At 33.6% G+C, this 15,465-nt stretch overlaps 1 long non-coding RNA gene across 4 annotated transcripts; it reads right to left on the bottom strand.

The window, feature by feature from the left end:
- Positions 1-6,226: 6,226 nt before the first annotated feature.
- On the bottom strand, positions 6,227-8,527 carry LOC120211205. 4 transcript variants are annotated; one of them, XR_005524582.1, is made up of 7 exons: positions 8,309-8,527; positions 8,159-8,221; positions 8,025-8,076; positions 7,352-7,460; positions 7,076-7,155; positions 6,763-6,837; positions 6,227-6,635 (listed from the first exon to the last, which is right to left on the bottom strand). It is a non-coding gene; the product is annotated as an uncharacterized LOC120211205 (long non-coding RNA). The 4 variants fall into 4 exon arrangements; XR_005524584.1 differs by having other exon boundaries at positions 6,227-6,416; XR_005524583.1 differs by having other exon boundaries at positions 6,227-6,837; positions 8,159-8,235.
- Positions 8,528-15,465: the final 6,938 nt, after the last annotated feature.

The raw sequence follows: 15,465 nt of genomic DNA, 5'->3' as shown, positions 1-15,465 counted from the left end.
GAGTTTTTAAGAAAGCATCATTTAAAAGATAAATCGGTCTGCGTATAATCAAAAATTCATTCTTTTTAGTAATAAAAAGGAATTCGTGGTCGATTACGTTTGAGGAATGATTAACACCCCACAACTCCCAAATTGGTACACGTTGATTATAAATTGTCTCTGGTAATAGAAATTTAAGAATTCAAATATAAATTTAATTTACAATCCTATTATTCCTAATTCAATCGCAGAATTTTAACAGTAAATTCTAAGGAAAAATAGGAAATATTCCAATATTTTCAATCAAAGAGAAAATAATCCCTAAAATACTTTAAGACAAATATTTCTCTTTCCGACTGAAATAATAAGAATATGATAATTCATCCCCGAGAATTTTAGATTGAAATAACTTTATTCGACTAAATAGGCATATTTGATTTTTTAGGTTTTATAAATAGGGTATTTATTTATTTAAAATATCAGAATAGGACATCTAGTTACTTTAAGACATATATTTCTTAATATTTAAAAATAAATAAATATTATCCTTTCATATTATAAAATCGGTCAAATTATACTTATGAGTCTTTCATGTAAATGTGACTAATTAATAAAAAAAATTAAAGCTATAGGATTATATTAAAAAGCAATAAAACATATGGTCAAAAATGAAAATTATTAATATATCAGGGATTAAATTGTAAAATATCAAAGTTAATAGACATAATTCTAAATAGTATTAAATATAGGTACTATTAGTGTAATTTAACCATAAATACCAATACATGATTAAAATATAAATTATTAAAATTTATGGGCTAAATATGTTATTTACCGAAATATATATATATACATAACAGAGACTAAAATATAATAAAATAAAATTCGAAGACTAAATTAGAAGGCACGAAAATTGATTTTCAGTGACAAGAATGCAAAGTTATAAACCAGAGGGACTACTGGCATAATTTACCCATATGCGAAATTACACAGACAACCCTCCCCAAAACGACGCCATTCGGGGAGGGGTATTTAAACATGAAAATCGGCCCTAAGGGCCAATCTCTCTTCATTTTTTCATTTTGCTTCTCTCACTTCTCTCAACAATTCCCTCGCCGGAGGGAATTCGACCATCGTCGGCTGTCGTGCTCCAGCGCCGACGGTGGATGAAATTTACAAAATTACCCCCAAACCATAGATCGAGACACCCCAAACTCATATTTGAACTCATTTTCTCTAAATAAATCCATCACAAACCTTATATCTAAGTATTTTACCTTCGTATTTTCATTTTTTCGGTGGCGTGTGGAGGCTCTGATGACGGTGCAGTTTCCTCGGTAAGTTTCTTTCTTCTTTGGTTTTTTGTTTGGGTGCTGTGGGTTGCTTGCTCTCTGTTTTTTCTATTTTTCTCATTTTTTGTTCATATTCTATTCTCTTACAGGCTCGTTGGATTTTATAGCCACCACGGAGCTCATTTCGGACCGGTTAAAGAGCGGTCCTCGGTGAGTCACCGAAGCTACGATGGTGACTCACCTTAGGGCTGTGACGTGTGCAACCATCTTTGCATCTTCTGGAGTCTTCGATTGAGGCGGTTGAGGCGTGACAGTGACTGGAGTGAAGCGTTAGAGGCGGCGGCCGGAATAGACCCTAGGGTGTTAATGATACCCTAGGGTTTCTGCTGGATCATTTGTGGACCGTTGGATCTCAGCAGATCCAACGATTGATAGAGCTAGCGGTTGGAGATAGGGTTTAGAAACCCTAGTTGTATTCAGGTCTGGATCGAGTCTGTTGTGATGGGTCTAGACTAGATCGGGTCTGGACTAGGTTTAGGCCTGGACTTTGTATTTTGTTTATGTTGGGCCTCTGGGTTCTTTGTAAATGGGCCTGTAATATTTGTAATTATTTGATAATAATAATATAATAATATAGTAATAAAAAAATAAAACTGGACAAAAAATTAGGGTATACAACTGCCCCTCTTTTCTCATTCTTGTGTTAACAAGAATAGGCCAAAGACAATAAGTGTTTTTGTCAAGTTGACTTATTTTGATTAAGACGGAAATGTTGAACAAGTTCTTATTATTATGAACTATTCCACTGAAAATGTTGATGTCTCAAGTGAGGTGTCGCTGATTCAACTCCATATACGATGAATTGAACTAAGGTTGAACAAGTTCTTCTTATTATGAACTTCTTCCTCTTCATATGAGTTTTCCTTATCATGAACTCTCTATTGGACATGATGATCCTATCTTCTTCTGGGATGGATTCGAATCTTTGCTGAAATCCAAGTTTTTCAAAGATTGAAAAGTAGACTGATTCTTTGCTGAAATCTTTGTTAACTTTGGAATTCTTGTCAAATGTTCAATATCTAGATAAAAATGTGAAACAAAATTTAATGAACGAAAAGAAATTTGTTTGAAGAGGAACTATCTCAGGTGAGATAAAATTTGTTTTAAGAAAAACTATCTCGAGTGAGATAAAATTTCTGTTTTAAATAAGACATCGCTGATTTAAAATGTCGTGAATCAAGCAACGAAAATGTTGAAAACATTCTACCCGAAGGTCTTATGGATGGCCCGAATGACTTATAATTTTGCTCGAAAGGCTTATAGATGACCAGAAAGATTTAAGCATCATGCTCGAAAGACTTACTGATGACCCGAAGGATTTACAAATCAAGAAACCCTTGAAAATCAAGTTTAATTTCTTAGTTGTCAAGGAACCCCTTAAAATTAGGCTTAGATTCTTTTAACAACTCTTTTGAGATAATCATCAAGAAAACCCTGAAAATCAGGCTTAGTTTCTAAAATCTCATTTTAAAACATCCAGTCTAAAGGTTTTATGGATGGCCCGAAGGACTTATCATCTTGCTCGAAAGGCTTACAGATGACCTGAAGGATTTAAGCATTGTGCTCGAAAGACTTACTGATGACCCAAAGGATTTACAAATCAAGAAACCCTTGAAAATCAAGTTTAGTTTCTTAGTTGTCAAGGAACCCCTTAAAATTAGGCTTAACTTCCTTGAACAACTCTTTTGAGATAATCATAAAGAAACCCCTGAAAATCAGGCTTAGTTTCTAAAATCTCATTTGAAAACATCCTGCCTGAAGGCCTTATGGATTGCCCGAAGGACTTATCATCTTGCTCGAAAGGCTTACAGATGGCCCGAAGGATTTAAGCATCATACTCGAAAGACTTACTGATGACCCGAAGGATTTACAAATCAAGAAACCCTTGAAAATCAAGCTTAGTTTCTTAGTTGTCAAGAAACCCCTTAAAATTAGGCTTAGCTTCCTTTAACAACTCTTTTGAGATAATCATCAAGAAACCCTTGAAAATCAGGCTTAGTTTCTAAAATCTCATTTGAAAACATCCTGCCCGAGGGACTTATCATCTTGCTAAAAAAGCTTACAGATGGCACGAAGGATTTAAGTATCATGCTCGAAAGACTTACTGATGACCCAAGGATTTACAAATCAAGAAACCCTTGAAAATCAAGCTTAGTTTATTAGTTGTCAATGAACCCCTTAAAATTAGGCTTAGCTTCCTTTAATAACTTTTTTGAGATAATAATCAAGAAACCCCTAAAAATAAGGCTTAGTTTATAAAATCTCATTTGAAAACATCCTGCCCGAAGGTCTTATGGATGGCCCGAAGGACTTATCATCTTACTCGAAAGGCTTACAGATGACCCGAAGGATTTAAGCATCATTCTCGAAAGACTTACTGATAACCCGACGGATTTACAAATTTGGGAAATAGTTTACTAAGTAAGAAACTTTGGAAATCGTTTTATTACTATTCAACAATTTCATTTTCAGAAAAGATTAAATAAGAAACTTTGGAAATCATTTTTTTTCATTTTTTTTCCGAAACAACTTGTTAGTTGGGTAACATGCCCTCTCTTCAAAATAATGCTTCATTTATGGATTACGACCATATATTTTCAGATATTTTCCTCTTCTGACGTGATTCCTGCATTTGAGGTTTGAATTCTACCTTCTACTTGTAGAGTATTTTTCATCATGAATCTTCTTTTTCATACGAAGATTTGTAAAAACCTCATGTTTGAATACAATCAAATGTATCAATGTAATGTATTTTTTATTATGCAAATGGTGTTCTTATGAATTCAAAAATGTTGAATCCATCTTCATTTAACTCCAAAGTGGCGAATTCAATCTTTTTCCACTTGATCATTCCTTTTCTGGTTTTACTTCAAATATCAGTGTAGCGAATTATGCTATCAGGCTTGCATTTCTGAAGAATCATCCAATCAACTTGGATCTTTGTGTCTTCTTCATTTGCATTAAAGTCTCAGAAGAAATGTTTTATTTATGTAACTCTTGCCGCAGTCAGAATTATGACGTTTTTGCCTCTTTTATCCCTGAACTTGTGTGAAAAATCTAATAAAGCTTTTATCTTTGAAAAGAGAATATATCATCTTTGAAGAATGTATATCTAAATATGCCAAACTCAGCAGAGATTAATTATGAAAGCAGCGTCTGTTCAACTCTTGAAACACATCACAAGGAGGATTTATCCTAATTCCTTTCATGTCTCCATATCTAATTGGATCTCGAACAAGGCTATTTAGGCCATATTATGTCGAGATGTTTAACAACAACCTATCATTCAACCTTAGTTGGCTCCACTAGTTTCTTGCAGTTAAAATTTCAGCGTCTCTTTATGAAAATAAATCTTCATAATTTCTTATTTCTAACCTTGAGGTTTTGGAATACAACCTTCATTTTGGATCGACAAATTGAAACTATATGATCACAACATTGGTTCAGCATCATAATAACTGGTTCGTAAAACATTGACAATACATTCATCATTTTCTGTGTCTTCTGCCTAGATTTCTCAATCATTGAACCCTTTGCATAGTGTTTAGAGCTTTTGTATGACGTCACAAGGAAACTTAAGAACAAAACTCAGTGGGAATATAAGTAGGACGCTTTGGCTTGCCAGCATCTATGTAGGTGAAATTACCAGGATAATGTTAATGTATGATGGACAAAGTGATCTTATATGATAAGCTCAACTATCACTGTTTTATCATTTTCATTCTTCGTATCTTTCTATCTCATTGAAAATATTTTCTCAAATAAATGATCTTATATTCCTGTATGATATGGGCCTTCATCATGCCCCATTATTTGCTTCTTGTTGATATGAGCCTTCAAAATGCCCTAACATTTTCATACTGATGCGAGCCTTTAAAATGCCTCACATGAATCATTTCTGTATGAATTGGGCATTTAAAATGCCTCAACATTTTATTTCTGGTTGAAATAGGCCTTTAAGATGTCCCAACATTCTAAATTGTAAGGCTTACTCTCAATGTTTGTTTGATTTGAATCTTTATGATCCCCACGAGATCCAACTTTAATAATGCCCCATTGTGGGTACTTGTGTCTCTTTTGTTGCCCAAATCTCTTAATCTTGAATACTCTCATTCTAGTGTCACTAAACAATAGTGTTGTCAAGTAATTTGTGGGATTCTCTTCATGTAATCACAAACTTAAGAAGTTATCAGAAATGTCTGAGATATGTGCCTCTTCTAAATGAGGTGATCATCTTCTTCTTGATTGGTCGCATTCTTGCCTTTTTTGCTATGTATTAGGATATGTACCCTTTTGAAAAGGGTAATCATCTTCTTCTTATCAATTTGCTGAAAATGTCACAAAAGAGTGTTACATGGTCTCACATCCAGCCCTTATGATCTTTCAGACCACTTGCTTTCAAGAATGTGAAGTACTTAATCATTTTGGCATCGCTCATTCTTTTTCTCCAATAGAGGTAGAATAGGCGTCAACTTGTTTCAAAGACCTTCCTTATTTGAGACTGTCCTAGGGGTGTAAACAACCCGAGTCAAGCTCGAGTATTGCTGAGCTTGACTCGAACTCGAAAACTTTAAACGCAGGCTCGGCTCAACTCGAAAACTCGCGAACTAAAAATTATGAAGCTTAGCTCGAAATATATTATTGAAACTCGACTCAAACTCAAAAAGGCTCGAACTCTAAAAATATTTAGGAGCTCGATTGAAGCTCGATTCAAGCTCAATTCAAGCTCGAACTCAAACTCGAGTTTGAACCTACAAAAATCTTATATTACATTTAAAATATATAAATAATTTTCCCTTTAATCAACTATCACCAATACATTATAATATGAATGTATGAACTATAAAAAATCTAAAAAATAAAAATACAATTACAAGAAATTTAGGATAATTAATATAAGCTTTGAAGTTTTTTTATAATAATTATTAGTATTATTATCACTCATGTTTATTATATTAACATGTGCAAATCCACCAGGAGGAAGCCCGGGACAGTGCACCATCCACGTGAACCCACCGAAGAAGACCCATGCTGGTCGGCTATCCACTAAAACCAATGCTCATTGGCCATGCTCGAATCCATGCCCTGCAGACACACAAAACAAGAGACAGAGCTCCAAGCACAACAAGACAGAGAAAATATCAAGGATATAGTCTCAATCATCATCAGAAAAGGGGGGAGAGGTCAACCATAAAAAAACCCATGGAGGAATCAACAACAGGAGGTAGTGTTCTTCTACTCCATATGTATACCATATTGTTGAAGGATTTCTCGGGGTATTTTAATTATTGGTTCTATAACTACCTGAAGTATCAGCAATAAGAAAAATAATGGATACAGTTTTGGCTCCAAATAAATAATAGAACAGTTTGGATATAACAAGCAGATGCCTCAATCATAAGTCCTGAGATGGAAACATGAAAAACACTACCTCTTCTACAATATTTTCCTGGTTCTGGAAGAGTGCAGCCATAATTGTTTTCCCATTTTCCTTTTTTAGCGATACCTACAAAAGAACATTGATTAAGAGTATATTTAAAGACAATACCAAAAAATGTGCAGGAAAAAAAATCTAAGATGTCATTTAGAATTCAAGAGCACAACCGTTGAACAAAGCTTGATTCAAAAAGAGAAAAACGGGAGGGAAGATAACGAGTTCAAAATCAAATGCAGCAAAATTGCACACTTTATGTAAACTTTTGCATTAACAAAAAGAAACAAATATGTAATGAACAATTACTTACATCTCAACTTTATCATTAACTGTCTGGAAAGTATAAAGGAAAATCATGATGCATTCTACCAATAATCTTTCCCTGAATCCCTGTACCAAAATTTTCTGTGGTCAGGTTGAGAACCTTTCAACAATGTTGGTGATTATTGTACCCCTCACACTAAACAATCACATACAAGTATCATCTTCAGAGGACATGAATTTTATATAATAAACTATGACAACATTAGTCTACTGAAACTATTACATAATTATAATAAATTCCATTTTGAGAAAGTGAATATACCTGGAAACGGTGTGTAAGCTCTGAAATAAGAGGATATTGCTCCATATCAAAAAAAGTTCTGTAGGACCTCTGGAGATACTAAACCAAGGTCCAATCCTTTTTGAAGATTCTGTTACAATATTTTTGCACAATTAATCTTCACGAGCAGAGGAGAGTTTTGTCCTTAGTAATTAGTTAAAAGATAATTTTATAATAAACAAACAATACAGTAGGAGGAGAGGAAAACGAAAGAGAAACCTGAAAAAGATACCATGTCAAAGTACTAAACCTACCATAAGCATACAATAATTTCATGGAAATATTCTTTGCAGGGGCTTTATACCTTAGCCCCAAAACATAAATCTCAGCTGATGCTGAACGACTAGCATTCGTATTACCATATACTAAGTTATACTTATGAATCAAGTCATAAAACCCAGAAAATGCATCACAGTCTTCTTTTCAAGGATTCATCAAAGTGCAAAAGAACGTATTACCGTATACACCCGTTTTTGACCGGGCTTGAAAAATATTATAAATATTTATTATTATTATTATTATTATTATTATTAATACAAACAGAAGAACGCTGTGAGTTTTTTTTCTAATTCTTGCACATCAATTTTTTGGTTTAGTCTTCATCCATCGAGATTTCAAGTATAAAAATAGAAATAAATAGGGATTATGAGCTTACCAATTTGAGCCACTAGGTTTGAGACTGAAACATTGAAGGTTGCTCGGGAAACCTTGCATATGAGTTAGGGGTTAGTTTATCGGTTCAGATTCTAAAATAAAAACGAAATAGAAACGAGAGAGAGATCTATTTACCTTTGTTGTGTTTGGATCTTCACCGGAGTCGAGAAGAGAGAAACGATGTAGAGGATTTCAAAACTTTCGGTGAAGATCTTCACCGGGTTAGTTCATCGGTTCAGATTCTAAAATAAAAATGAAATAGAAACGAGAGAGAGATCTATTTACCTTTGTTGTGTTTGGATCTTTACCGAAAGGTTAAGAGAAAGGCATCAACTTAAGGCTTTATAAGGGTTGTTTTCATTCGCATATGGAGGCCACTTGGGTGGTGGTCACGCGTCGGTCATGGTGGCCGATGGTGCGAGTGGCGATGTGGTTAGCCTTTGAGGCTCTCGGTTGTGGGAAGAAGAAGAAAATAATAGAGGGAAGAGAGCAAAACGGCTGAAGAGGATAGTTTTAGTTCATATTAGTTTTAGTTTATAATTAGGTTTTTATATATTAAATGTAGGGTAAATAACTCTCATACCCCTAGACTTAGCCGTATATTTATACTTTAGTCACTGGTAAGGATTTTTTTTAAATTTATTCATTTATATTTGTCCCGATTTTATTATTTTCCCAATTTTAATTGTAATTTTTGGGTTATTTAAGTTTAAGTCCCTTATATTTATGTGTGCTTTTTATTTTAAACCCTGTTTATTTATTGATTTATGAGTTTAATTTTCACTTTATTTAAATTTAGTCCTTAGTTAAATTTGTGAATATTTCAAACTTAATCCTTGGTTGATTTAAATTTTCTTATTTGTTTTAAATGTTCAGATGTCATTTATGCTATTTTTCATATTATTTTAACTTAAACCGAATAGGATCAATTGCATATAAGACCATGTAAGTTTAATTGTACATTTACGTGAATTTAATCATCATTTTAAAGTTAGTATATTTAGCTTAAATTAGTCCTCACATTTAGGTTTCACTTAATTTAGTCTCTGTTTAGGATTATTTTCTTTAATTAGTTGTGTATATTTATTTTGCATGTTGATATGTTTATGTGTGAGTATGCGAATGATTTATTTAGGAGTCACATAACATCATTTTGCATAATTTGTATGTTACCTTCATGTGCATTACTCAACCCCTATCATATAATCAAATTAAGGGTTTAGAGTTTAGGGTTTATAGTTTATGATTTAGGGTTTAGGGTTCATTGTAAATACATTAATTAATCGACTTGGTACCGATTTTTGAGGCAAGTACAATATAGTATCTTGATATTAAATGCTCAAACCATTGATATTTATGATAGTTGAGCCCGAAACCTCAAAATATAACAACAATTTAAAAAATAGTTATTAAAAATATTATCATTAGAAATATATTAAATATTTGTAGATAAATAATTTTTTATTAATTTAAAATAAATATAAGAATATTTCTTCAAAAATAATTTTTAACAATTTTCAAATTTTCTATTGTTTGACTGTTTTTTCTTATTTTTTATTTTATTTTTCTACGTTGTCAAGTACTTGTGCAGTAAAAAGTTAAAAAAGAAAGAAAAATCAACCAAACACGTGTAATCTAACTTGTGCTTAATTAAATGAGCTTTTATTTTTCTTTTAGTAATATACAATGTAACAATTGGACTTGGGCTAGTTAATTAAAAAAATTAAAATTTGAGGGTAGTTGTATTATAGAATTTTTAATATATTTTTAAAATTTTATAATCATCATTAGTGTATTTTTAATATATTTTTTAATAATGTAATTTTAATAAATCTAAAATTATAATATAACATTTTTTTTCGAGCTTTTCGAGTCGAATATCGAGTAGCTCGTTTCGGCTCGTTAAGAACTCGAGTCGAGCTCGAGTCGAGTCCATTCGATCCGAGTATTTTTCGAGCCTTTATCGAGTCGATCTCGAGTAGCTCGCGATCTGTCTCGTCTCATTTACAGCCCTAGACTGTCCTATTTGAAATGTTTTTCCTCCATTCTTTATCAAATAATGAAAGAATTTTGTAAAGTATTACTCCTTACAGGTTCACAATAGAATAAAATCATAAGCATAAGTTCAAAGAATATCAAAAGAATCAACACCTCTTTAATGTTTGAGAGTTATAGTTCTTTGACAAGTATCAAAATTTGGGTCGGTTTCAGGATAGCTTCCTATTTTCTATGGTTTCATCTATTTAAGATGACACTATTCTCTCACTCTTTGTGAACTTTGCCACATGCCTCACTTTCATGACTTGTTATTTTAACCGGATACGAACAAAATGATGCAACTAGGATTGCCAATTACTAGACTTTCTAGAATACTTCTATTTCAGTTCTCTGAAATCTTCCATTTAGACTCCTCTAACCAAAGCAGTACGAAAATATCGATCTAAAAATGAAATTTCTGTGTGCTTGTGTGAAGTTAACTATAACAGGTGTTCCTTAACTCCCTTAGTCCATCTTTACATCAACTTCTTATTTGTCATTTTGGCTAGCTGAATTCAGCGTTATTGTAATTTGCCTCAATCAGGCTATTTGAAACTTATCCATAAAGCCGGGGTTATTAACCAATTGCTCTAGAGTGACAGCTTTATTGCATATAATAGTATAACAAGCTAGCTGAAAATTATCCATAAAGTCGGGGCGATTAACCAACTGCTTTAGGGGGGAGAACTTAAGCTTTATTGTATATATAATAATATAGGCTAGCTGAATATTATCCATAAAGCCTGGGCTATTAACCAATTGCTTTAGGGGGATAACTCAAGCTTTATTGTATATAATAATATAGCATGGGTATACGGCTCCAACTTTTTAAGCTTGTTAAAAAGAACCTGTTATAGTCTAGGTGTTTTAGTGGAAGTCAAAAAATTTCTTCGTTAAAGTTCAATTCTCAAGCAACTTACTTAAACTAGATTTACTTATTTGTGAAGATTATGTTCATTGTCGAACCTCATCAATAGAAAAGTAGTCTAGTCAGTTTTGCAATGTCATACACAAACAATGCCCCATATTGTACGCTCATATATATATAAATACCAAGCCTTTTGTCTAATTCCTTGCAATAGGAGAATGTTATCTTATATTTGTAAGAGGATGGTATGAGTGTATTTTTATTCTAAGGTAAGGTTAATTTTTTTTTGTTTTATCAGCCTTCAATCTTGATACTTTGTCAAAGATTTGTAACTTTAATCATAAAGAGTTTTTACTCTCGTTGATATTCAAAGAACTGCAAGATTGCAAAATTGATTCAATGCTCATAACCTTAAAAGTAACACAAGTTTATTTATTACAAAAAGGCGGAGAAAGGAACAAAAATATGTTCAAACAAGATGTTGAAAATAGAAAATATTACAGTGGTAGATAACAACTTCCACTTGTTTATTTAGCTTGCCCCATTACTTCTAGAATGTCCATGCCCCTAATTCAATTAAATTATGAACCTTGTGCTTCAATGCCCCACAATTCTCAGTAGTATGCCTCGGGCTTCCTATGTGGTAGCTACATAATGCATTAACATCATACCCTTCAGGAAAAGGGGGTTTTTTTTGGTTTAGACTGAACTAGAGTCACAAGATTCTGCTGAACTAATAATGGGAGCAGTTCTTCATATGTCATTGGAATTTCACCGATATAAGTCTTCTCTCCGGTCATTCGATAAAGTTTGGTCTCATGATTAGCTGAATAAGACCTCACTATATTGATCTCGACTTCTTTCTCAACGTCAGTACTGTCGGAGCCTCTTATCCTGGCATTCTTGATCATTTCTTGGGTAACTTCTTTGGATAAACCTTCAGATGCACACATCTCGGTTTCCTCCTGAGGTTTCTTGTTAAAATCCCATCATCATCTTTTTCTTCCAATACTGAAAATTGGGCTCAATTTTAGATCCATAACAATTTTCTTTGGTGATGATAGTTTTGTCCTGATTCTGAACGCTCATTGCAACTATGATTTGCGTAGTATTTGTCAGATTCTCTAAACTGTCTAAAGTTCCACTTGCCCTTAGGAAGTCTGATATAGGTGTTTGAGATGTTTTCAGGGTGGCATTTGCCCCATTCTTTCTTAAACCTATGGGCTAGTCTCGAATTACCTCTCATTTCACTTCTTTTTCATCATTTATAATCAGAGAGGTATTGAGAGTTGAATATTTTATCTTTGGCTCAAATACCTTGTTTTCCTCATCCTCTGCTGTATGTACTTCAATTGTTTTGATACTATTAACTCTATTTTGGGGTTTGATTCCCAATTGTTTGACCAAAACAGACTGATTATCCACTTCTATGATTCCTTGAACCAAAAGGTCTTGACGTTGTTTGAAGTTACTGTAGTTCTTGATGGAGTGTCCTCGAGCTCTAGCATGATATTCACAAGAAACTTTCTCATTATACCAATTCGGGTAAGGAAGCAACAAAGGCTTAGCCCGACATGGAGCAATAAGTTGGGATTGGAGCAATTTGTGATATAACTTAATGCACAAAACTGAAGAAAAATTGGGTAAAAATTCTTTTGACCTCATTTTCTCCTTGTTATCATCTTGAAAACCTTGTGAATGATCATCTATATTTTTGCTTTGAAGGTTTAACTTTTGACCACTCTTTTTCTTGATAAGTTTTGAGCTTTTAGGGATCTTAGGTTTTCCATCTTCAATGTACAACAACCCTTTTGTGATGGGATATTTAACTTTTAATTTCATATCCGTACAATTCTCCGTAGAGTGACTAAAATATTCAGAATGACAGTTGCATGATCTTTTGACACCTTGACAATCTGGACGCATATAAGTATTAGACGCCAGAGGAATTGGCGTTATGAGGTCACTTTCAAAAAGAAAGGGTAATAAGTCTGAATATGAGATTGGAATTGGAATGAGAGGTATCCTTTTCTTTTTGTTTTTTTTAACTTTCTTCAATGGCACTTGAACTTCTTCTATGCTTCTCTTCAACTTGATCTCTGTCGTATTTTCCGAGATCATACCCAATTTTTTTAGCCTTATTGGATTTCCAATTTCCCTTACAAGTTCCTAGTTATTTGTTTTCATCGCGTTAGCTACACCACTAATATTCATAATCTCATTCAAATCTTTTACAACAGAATCCTCTAAGGGTTTCTCTCCATGGATCACAACATTCACCATGTCCATTAATTTGGTCATTTGTTCTTTTGAATCATCCTAGAACCTTTTTGCTTGATCAGTCATTTCTTGTTGAATCTTGATAAGTTGTTCTTGGAGTTTCTCGATTCTACTAACCCTTGCTAAAATCTCATTCATGGTTCTTATCTTTCTCTAAAAAGACCCAGTTAGCTCCAATTTGATTTCAGAAATTCTATCATGGAATCCTCCACAAATTATTCCCACGTTTTCCAAGCAAAGCATGGAACTAGAAAGCATGAGGTTAGAATTTATATATAAGTACCATTAGTGTAATTTAACCATAAATACAAATACAAGATTAAAATATAAATTATTTAAATTTATGGACTAAATATGTTATTTACCCTAATATATATAAACATAGTAGGGACTAAAATATAATAAAATAAAATTCGAAGACTAAATTAAAAGGCACAAAAATTGATTTTTAGTGACCATAATGCAAAGTTACAAACTAGAAGGGCTATGGGCATAATTTACCCATATACAAAATTACACATACACCCCTCCCTAAAACGACGCCGTTCGCGAAGGGGTATTTAAACCCAAAAATCGACCCTAAGGGCTAATCTCTCTTTATTTTTTTTTTCATTTTGCTTCTCTCTCTAGAGAGAGGAGCTCTCACTTCTCTCTACAATTCCCTCGCCAGAGGGAATTCGGCCATTGCCAGCTGTCGTGCTCTGGCATCGATGACCACCGTCGGCCACCATCCACGGTGGCTAAAATATACAAAATTACCCCTAAACCATAGATCGAGACACCCCAAACTCATATTCGAACTCATTTTCTTTAAAACAAATCCACCAAAAACCTTAGATCTATGTATTTTACCTTAGACTTTTTAATTTTCTAGAGGCGTGTGGTGGCTCCGATGACGGTGCAGTTTCCTCTGTAAGTTTCTTTCTTCTTTTGGTTTTTTTGTTGATGTGGGTTGCTTGCACCTTCTGTTTTCTCGTTTTTTGTTCGTTTTTTGTTCTCTTACGTGCTCGGTGGTTTTTATAGCCACCACGGAGTTCCCTTTAGGCCGGTTAAAGAGCAGTCCTCGGTGAGTCACCGAAGCTATAGTGGTGACTAGGGCTGTAAAATCAGGTAATCAGACAGATTTCAGTCGGACCTTGACAGGTCGGGGGACAACTGTCGTTTTCGATGTCAAAATAATTCCTTTTTCTCAATTAATCAATAAGGAAATGCGTAGTATAGAGAAATAAGGGTCGAATCCTTAGGGACTTAGAAAATCACAAATTTATGTTTGAATGTTTCTAGCTAGTCGTGAATAGAAAAAAAAAGGTTTGTAGTATGAGATTTAAATAGAAAAAAATGATTAAATAAAATAAAAGCAATTAAAGTAAAAATAAGATGATAGAGATTATAAATAAATACTGTAAAAATAGCCTCAAGCCTTGCTTTGACTCAATTTCCTTTAGATCATCGAATAAGATTTTCCCTTACTTTGTCTACAAGGGCTATCCCCGTGACTCTATATTTTATATCGAATACCCAAGGCAATCTTTGATTCCTACTTCGATAATTGATTCTAACAACATCAATTGTCATAGATCAATTACCATTTAAGTTCGTGGCGTCCGACTCAGATTGTTGCTTCAATAACCGTCAATTCCGATCTCAATTCCCTCTTGGCGAAGCCATCTCGCCAAATGTGTTCCCAGGAATTCGAATTGCTTTCTATAAGCCAAATCTTCCTCCCACATGTTTAATCGCAACAACCTCTTGACCAAAGTCGATCTTTGATTTTGAAAAATAAGCTCAGAGATTGAGAGAGAGATTTCGAAGATATTAAGGGCATGTTTCAATTCTCCCGATGGAATTGAGTCATGGCGACATCTCTCGGCTTATGAAAAGTTTAGCTAAGCATAACAAAAGTCATACTTAGCATTTGAAAACAAAGCTTGGAAAATAAAAGAAAAATGAAAAGAACTTGAAAAGTAAAAAGAGAAAGCTTTTATAAAAACTAGAGAGAAAAAGAGAATGTAATTCGAATGATGAGTTTAGGCATTCCCCAAGTGGGTATTTATATCCTCTCAAAGTCTAAGGATAAACAAGAAAATAAAATAAAATAATCCTAAGAGAATTATTTATCAAATTTAAATTCAAACTTAAACTAGTCTCTTAATGCAACTCTGCTCGTCCATCTTCCAGAAGGCGTACGGAGAAAGTCTTCTGGAAACCGTCGCTGACTGGACATTCTAGAAACCGCCACATCAGCCCGCGTCATGCC

This window comes from Hibiscus syriacus, unplaced genomic scaffold (assembly GCF_006381635.1).
Source record: "Hibiscus syriacus cultivar Baekdansim isolate YM2019G1 unplaced genomic scaffold, ASM638163v2 tig00109971_pilon, whole genome shotgun sequence".
In the NCBI taxonomy this organism is placed as follows: domain Eukaryota; kingdom Viridiplantae; phylum Streptophyta; class Magnoliopsida; order Malvales; family Malvaceae; genus Hibiscus; species Hibiscus syriacus.
Note: the sequence above shows the minus strand (reverse complement) of the source record. Positions and strands in the feature narration are given on the sequence as shown.